Below are 8,686 nucleotides of genomic sequence, written 5' to 3' on the forward strand. Positions count from 1 at the left end.
GCTTGGTAATAGTCATATAAATCAAACTTCCTACTATGCATCTGTACATAGTAGGGTCTTCGAGAAGTTCACCTACATCTGTGCTCAGCTTCACATTCTGCTCCAAAGGAATGAAATAGGCTTACAGCCTGTCATCCCATATTTGGACAGCATGTCCAATCCATACTGCCTCTGCAAGAGCTATATCCCACTTGGTGATCTAATCACCTCAATGCCCAAGAAATAATGCAGCTCTCCCAAATCCTTCATCTCAAACTTCTGATTCAATAGCATTTCCACATGAAGGATATCTTCATCACTATCACCTGTGATGATCAAATCATCAACATAAATGACAAGCAGCCTCTGTTTTTCTCACATAAAGTGAGAAATCTGCCTTGGAAATCTGAAAGCCAATAGTGACAAGATAATGTCCTATCTTATCAGACCATGCTCTAGGTGCTTGCTTCAAGCCATACAAGGATTTCTTCAACCTAAAAGCAAACTCAGGATGAACAGCATGAACATAACCTAGTGGCTGCTCCATAAAGACCTCTTCTTGCAAATCACCATGCAAGAAGGCATTCTTTACATCCATCTGATGTAAAGACCATCCCTTTGATGCAGCCATCGCAATGATTGCTCTTACGGTTGCCATCCTTGCAACCGGACTGAATGTTTCTTCATAATCAATGCCATATGTCTGTGCATACCCCTTGACAACTAATCTTGCCTTGTATCTGTTCACAAAACCATCTGCATTATGCTTGACCTTATAAACCCACTTACAGCCAATTGCATTCTTGTCTTTAGGCAAAGGCACCGATTCCCATGTAGCATTTGCTTCCAAGGCATCCATTTCTTCATCCATGGCTTTCTCCCATTTTTCTTTTCCCATGGCTTGATCAAAAGAAGTGGGTTCTAGTTCCTGTATCACTTTGACAATATAGGCATAGTGAATGGCTGTAAATTTATCATATTTTAGCCTATCCATAGGATATCTAGCTCTAGTAGACTTGCGCAAAATAGGCTCACTTCCAAGTGCTCTCAAAACTGTTGGAAAACTGAAAGGAAAGCAAAGAGTGGACACAAACTCAGAATACTTGCATTACTTGGTTGTAGAATGAACAAGAGTGAGGTCCTTAAGTAGGCACCTCATACATGCTCACTGACATCACTGATGACTTCAGAGCTCCACAATCATCTCCTCAATCTGCTCCTAGATTCTCTCAATCATCCTATGTGGCTCTTCACCACCTAACTGTGCTTGTGGGCACCTAACTGTGCCTCTAGCACTCACACATAGAAACATAAGGTGTGCCTGAGGCATACACCTTGAGATATCCCAACAAACCCCCCCTCAAGGAAATGCCTCAGGCTATGTCAAGGATACATCTAGTCTCATAGTTTCTCATGCCATCTCATGGTGGTCAAGGATAAATCTATGGCTAGGTTCTCATGCTAGCAAGGGTTCCCTTGGGTGTAAGGTAAACAAAAGGGATACAAAAAGACCTTCCAATGGTTATCTCCCCTGCATGTACATGCACACAATGTCTGCAGGAGGTACCATGGAACAAAACATACACATGGCCTACATCATAAGGTGACCAGAGGTGTTTACAAAACACACAAAACAAATAGTTTATTTTCATTCATTTTGGAGGACTATCCAGGCTGAGTACCTTGACATAAAAAGAGAGATCTGGAGCATACATAGAGATGTTTAAAATGCATAATCGTCATGGGATGCCTCATCTTGTGGAGGCTCAACTGTAAGTAGATTTGCATTTTCTTTCTTTGCTTTGGCTCTGCAAAACTTCTCATTATGGTTGTGCTTGCATGGATTAATTTTGAAGCAGTCCTTTGAAAGGTGATTTGTCTTTCCACAGTGATTGCAAGGAGTATACTTGCTCTTCTGGACTTTTATAGCATAAGCAGTGTCATTGCCTTTCCTGAGCTCCATATGTCTTTCTTCTTCTTGGAGAGCAGAGATAATACCTTCAAGATTAGGATTAGGAAGATTTTTCAAAGTGGTAACTATGTGATCATAATCTTCAGGCATGCTCTTAAGTAACACTGCCATAGCATCTTCTGGAGAAATAGGAGAGTTGACAGAAGCTAATTGAGTCATAAGACTCCGCATATAGTTGGCATGAGCTGCTAAAGTAGTACCACTAGTCATCTTCAATTCAAAGAAAGAGATTTTAAGTGATAGTTTAGAGATGTGAGAGCTTGCACCAAAAATCATGTCTAGCTTCTGCCAAGCTTCCGAAGGAGACTCCAAGTCAGAGATATGGTGTATATAATCATCACCTAGAGCAAGAGCAATTATACCATATGCTTTTTCTTCTCTAGCTAGATCCCTTGCCGGTCGTGTCGGTGTTGAGGATTCTCCAGCATTGGAGGCTGTAGAAGAAGCGGTAGGTTTGACAAGTCCCCATAAGTTCTCCCTCATCAATGCAAATTTCACCTTCATTTGCCATGTATGGAAGCCCTTTCCATTGAACTTTTCTAGATTCAATAGGGTAGCCATGAGAGGGTCTAACCCAAATATTGGGTAGTGTCTATCTCTCTTACAAGGCAAAAATAACTGAAAGACTTCCAAAATATGAGCACTTGATGTAGCAAAGACTAGTGACCAAATTTCAAACAGTGATGCTTCTTCTTACATGCTTCACAGAGGTGGCTTAAAATGAGAACTTTCCAATCAAAACCAGGTCTAGTAATTCAAAACAAAACTGAATCCACACTTGTACTGAAGTTATTGAAAGCTTCAAAAAACCAGAAATGCTAGAGTAGCATTTTATGTAGCATCATCTTCAAAAACTTGTCCAAAACTGTCAAAATTGAAAAGCTGAACTTGGAGGGCTTGTAGCTCACTCTTCAAAGCAAGGAAAAGAGGGCTTTCTAAAGCAAAAGAAAGCTCATATACCAGAGAAGGTCCAGCACAGAGGTTGGATGAAATGCTGCGCACTTTTGCCCGGGAGAGTTGCTACAGGCTGAAACTGATTTTTGACGATTTCTCCCTCGTTACTGAACCAAATGACCTGAAAAATGGCTCAAAATCTTTGTCTTGAGGTCGCCCATCTACTCCTAAGAGGGCTCAGGCAATGGCGGAGCAGGCAGGGAGTATTGAGCAACAGAAGAAATCCACTCTTTGGAGAATGGCAGCCACCACAGATGTTTTTTCTTCAATTGCTTGCAGGTGGAAGTTCACCCATACTAGAGGAGTTTCCAGCTCAGAGGGTTTGGGCAATGGTCGTTTGTAGATGGAGAACCAAGCTCTCAAAGATTTTGGGAAGAAAGAGGAAAATGGAGAAGAAGAAGATGAAGAAGAAGATGATGATGTGGCAGAAATGGGCTCAAGGGGGATCAAAGGGCTCTGATACCATGTTGGAAAACTAAAAGGAAAGCAAAGAGTGGACACAAACTCAGAATACTTGCATTACTTGGTTGTAGAATGAAGAAGAGTGAGGTCCTTAAGTAGGCACCTCATACATGCTCACTGACATCACTGATGACTTCAGAGCTCCACAATCATCTCCTCAATCTGCTCCTAGATTCTCTCAATCATCTTATGTGGCTCTTCACCACCTAACTGTGCTTGTGGGCACCTAACTGTGCCTCTAGCACTCACACATAGAAACATAAGGTGTGCCTGAGGCATACACCTTGAGATATCCCAACAAAAACATCCTTGGTCTTCCTTACTCCAGGTGTAATAATAGAAGGAATACGCAATTCATCATCAATGCTCTGTTCTGAGCCACTAGATTCACCATCCACATAAGAGTGACTTGCATTCACATAAAAAATGGGCTGATCTACCTTCTCTTTTCCTTTTCGTGATACCTGTGTACTGTGAAGATTGTGGGAGAGAGGGAAGGAGTCTCACTTACGGCTTTCTCACATGCACAATGGGGGAATACACACAAAGGTGGAGGCTGAAAACAGTTTTCCTCTTCTTAGTTGTGAAAGCCAAAAAGAACTCAAGTACAAAGAAATAGAAGAACCCTATATGTGGGTCTCAAACCAAACTCAACTAACTAAGGTGGCATACTGACTGAGCCACGAACTAGTGTAGATAAAGATAGCTGTCATCCAGCTATTATTCATGGGCGGTGTACCAACCGCATCTCCAGCTAACAAGTCGGTGACATAAGTACACAACGGTCACCCTGGCATATCTGGAGCTCGATATCTCAACACTCCCCCTCGAGCTCAATCCCAAATCCTGCACACCAAGCAAGTCTCTGAACTTGCGCAGCTTCTTTGCGCCCAATGCTTTCGTGAATATGTCAGCTACCTAATCCTCTGTGCTGACATAAACTAGATCAATAAGACCTAGTAAAACCTTCTCCCGCACATAGTGATAATGCACCTCAATGTGCTTTGTTCTGGCATGAAAGACTGGGTTCTTTGCCAAATGTATACTACTCATGTTGTCACAATAAATGACAACTGGCCCATCTGTAGACTGATGCATATCATAGAGTAGCTTATGCAACCAAGCTACCTCACATGCAGCCATTGCTGCACCCCTGTACTCAGCCTCTGTGCTCGACAAGGCAACTGTAGGCTGTTTCTTGCTGCTCCAAGTGACTGCAGCACTCCCAAAAGAGAACACATATCTGGTAGATCACTACCAGCCCAATCAGCATCAGTGTATCCATGCAACTATATCTAAACCCTAGCCTCATAAAATAGTCCATACTGCAATGTGGACTTCACATACCTGAGTATGCATCTAGCCGCATCCAAATGCGGTTTCCTTGGAGCCTGCATAAACTGACTTACCAACCCAACAACATAGCTCAAATCTGGCCTGGTAATAGTCATGTAAATCAAACTTCCTACTATGCGTCTGTACATAGTAGGGTCTTCCAGAAGCTCACCTGCATCTGCGCTCAGCTTCACATTCTACTCCAAAGGAACTGAAATAGGCTTACAGCGTGTCATCCCATATTTGGACAGCATGTCCAATCCACACTGCCTCTGCAAGAGCTATATCCCACTTGGCGATCTAATCAACTCAATGCCCAAGAAATAACGCAGCTCTCCCAAATCCTTCATCTCAAACTTCTGCCTCAATAGCATTTTCACATGAAGGATATCTTCATCACTATCACCTGTGATGATCAAATCATCAACATAAATGACCAGCAGCATAATCCCTTTCTCTGTTTTTCTCACATAGAGTGAGAAATCTGCCTTGGAAATCTAAAAGCCAATAGTGACAAGATACTGTCCTATCTTGTCAGACCATGCTCTAGGTGCTTGCTTCAAGCCATACAAGGCTTTCTTCAACCTACAAACAAACTCAGGATGAGTAGCATGAACATAACCTGCTGGCTGCTCCATAAAGACCTCTTCTTGCAAATCACCATGCAAGAAGGCATTCTTTACATCCATCTGATGTAAAGACCATCCCTTTGATGCAGCCATAGCAATGGCTGCTCTTACGGTTGCCATCCTTGCAACCGGGCTGAAAGTTTCTTCATAATCAATGCCATATGTCTGTGCATACCCCTTGACAACTAATCTTGCCTTGTATCTATTCACAGAACCATTTGCATTGTGCTTGATCTTATAAACCCACTTACAGCCAATTGCATTCTTGCCTTTAGGCAAAGGCACCAATTCCCATGTAGCATTAGCATCCAAGGCATCCATTTCTTCATCCATGGCTTTCTCCCATTTTTCATTTCCCATGGCTTGCTCAAAAGAAGTGGGTTCTGGTTCCTGTATCACTTTGACCATATAGGCATAGTGAATGGCTGTAAATCCATCATATTTCAGCCTATCCACAGGATACCTAACCCTGGTAGACCTGCGCAAAATAGGCTCACTTCCAGGTGCTCTCAAAACATCCCTGGTCTTCCTTACTCCAGGTGTAACAACAGAAGGAATACCCAACTCATCATCAATGCTCTGTTCTGAGCCACTGGATTCACCATCCACACAAGAGTGACCTGCATTCACATCATACATGGGCTGATCTACCTTCTCTTTTCCTTTTCGTGATACCTACGTACCACTCTCTGCATTGCTTTGAGGGGATTCTCCTGATCTCAATCTGCCTGTCCATGGTGAAGTATGTGAACCACTGGTAGAGGACACTCCAGGTCCACTGATATTTTGTGATTGCTGCTGTGCATTCTGTGCAGCATTACCATTTTGTGCATCTACATCAATCATCACATTTACTGGTTTATACCAGCTGCTCATCTCATCAAAAACATCTCTGCTCACTGTGAACTTACGTGTAGAAGGGTTATAGCATCTATACCCTTTCTGCTGCAGAGAATAACCAATAAAGACGCACTTCTCAGCTTTTGGATCCAACTTGGACCTCAGCTCATCTGGCACATGGACATAGGCAATGCAACCAAAAATCTTCAAATGAGAAATATCTGGTTTCCTACCAGTATACAACTCCTCTGGCATTATGCCATGTATTGCTGCAGTGGGAGTCCTGTTCATTATATAGACTATTGTAGCAACTGCTTCAGCCCAATAATAATCTGGTAGATCTTTTTCATTTAGCATAGCCCGAGATACCTCTCCAATATGCCTGTTTTTTCTTTCTGCAATTTCATTTTGCTGTGGGGTATGACTGCATGAATATTGCTGCTTTATACCATGCTCCTGCAAGAACCTTGCAAACTCATTTGAGAGGTACTCTCCCCCTCCATCTGACCTTAGGCATTTTATTTGCAGGCCTGTTTCTTTTTCAACCATAGCTTTGAAAGCTTTGAAGTGCCCAAACACTTCACTTTTCTTTTTCATAAAATACACCCACATTTTTCTGCTGAAGTCATCAATAAATGTGACAAAATAGTGACAGCCTCCAATAGATGCAGCTTTTGTAGTCCACACATCAGAGTGGATTAATTCCAATGGTTTTTTACTCTCTTGAACATGCCTAGGAAAAGGTTTCCTTGCCTGTTTCCCAAATTGACAGGCTTCACAAACCTTGTGCATTTCTGCAACCTTGAATTTAGGCAATCCTGCAACAATGTTTTGGGCTTGCATTGATTTAAGTCGCTGTATATTAACATGACCAATGCGTTTGTGCCAGATATCAATATCTGCAACTACACCGGTTCCATGTGCAAACATTGCTACACTCAATTTAGGCATGTCTGCATCCAACGTAAACATCCTGCCCTTCTTCTTTCCTTTTGCTATCAAGCAACCATTATTTTTCATATCCTCAACAAAGCATCCATGAGGATTAAATCTAACCTGCAAGCCCTGCTCAACCATCTGACCAGCAGAAACCAGGTTCTTGGTGATGTTCGGGACATGAAATACATCAGACAAGTATTTCTTTTTCCCATCCTGCATAGACAAAGGAATTTTGCCAATCTGCACAATAGGATGTGCAGTATCATCACCAGTCTCCACAAATCCTGGCTTTTCCATTTTCCTTGCATCTTGCATCCATTCTGCATGACCTGTCATGTGGTTTGATGCACCTGAGTCAACATACCACACATCATTTTGTTCTTCTGCACTTGTCACACAATTGGTCATATGCTGCACCATAAATAGATGCTCATTTCTATCATCACCCTGCCTGCTAGAGGATGCATAATTGCCTTGCTGCAATTTTCCATTCATAATGTCATTCTGCTTTTTGTAGCAGCAGTCCTTAGCCATATGACCCATTTTGCCACAATAGTAGCATTCAACATTGCTATTTGCATTTTGGCTTCTCTGCCATCCATCACGACCTCTTTGGCTCCCCCTGCCTCTAGAGTTACCACGTCCTCCTGCATAGGACTGGTTTTCTTGTGTTTGCTGCATATTCTGATTTCTACCACGGCCTGCAGATCGTCGGCCTCCTCTACCTCTGCCTCTACCTCTGCCAACATTTGAGTAGAAGACAGTTTCTTTTGAAGTTCCTGCTGAAGAAGATGCACCCCCATTTCTGTGCTCTTCGGAAATTAGAAGAGCAATCAACTCCTCAAAATCAGGAAATTTTTCACAGACGGCAATGGATGTCCGGAACTGTGCATAATCCTTTCCTAGACCATTCAAGGTCACAGAGACCAAATCATCATCATCCACTGGCGACCCAATGGAAGCAAGTGCATCTGCAATTTTCTTCACTTTCATGTGGTAGTCATTTATGCTCAAATTTTCTCTCTGCACATTGTGCAACTCCTGTTTGAGTTGCATTTTCCTGGCTTGCGTATTTGTGCTATACATTTTTGCCAAAGTATCCCATGCCTCCTTTGGCGTACTTGCATCCTGAATATGCACAATCATGGAGTCCAAAATACTGATAGACAGCCAGTACATAACTTTCCTGGCTCTCTCATGCCATCCTTTGAATGCCTGCATTTCTTGTTGACTGGGAACATTAGGAAGAACAGGTTCTTCTTCATTTCCTGTAATGAATTCCCAAAAGCCTTTTCCCATCAAGAAATTCGTCATTCTAAACTTCCATGCCTGGAAGTTGTTCTTGTCAAGCTTTTCAGTGACAATCTATGAAAGAGAATCAGATGCCATTACAGAACACTGCAAAATATTCTGTCATTGCAAAAAACACAGCTTTTGCCTCACACAGGCAGATCTGCAAAATTGGCGAAAGTGGTATTTCACCACACAGTCACTTCCTAGTGACGATTTTGCATCAACAGGCAACAGGCATGAGTCTGCAACTCCCAATATCTCTGCACACAGGCATTCGATGCAA

Source organism: Dipteris shenzhenensis, chromosome 3, assembly GCF_047967505.1.
Source record: "Dipteris shenzhenensis isolate YYH24624 ecotype China chromosome 3, Dip_SZ_1.0, whole genome shotgun sequence".
Lineage (NCBI taxonomy): Eukaryota > Viridiplantae > Streptophyta > Polypodiopsida > Gleicheniales > Dipteridaceae > Dipteris > Dipteris shenzhenensis.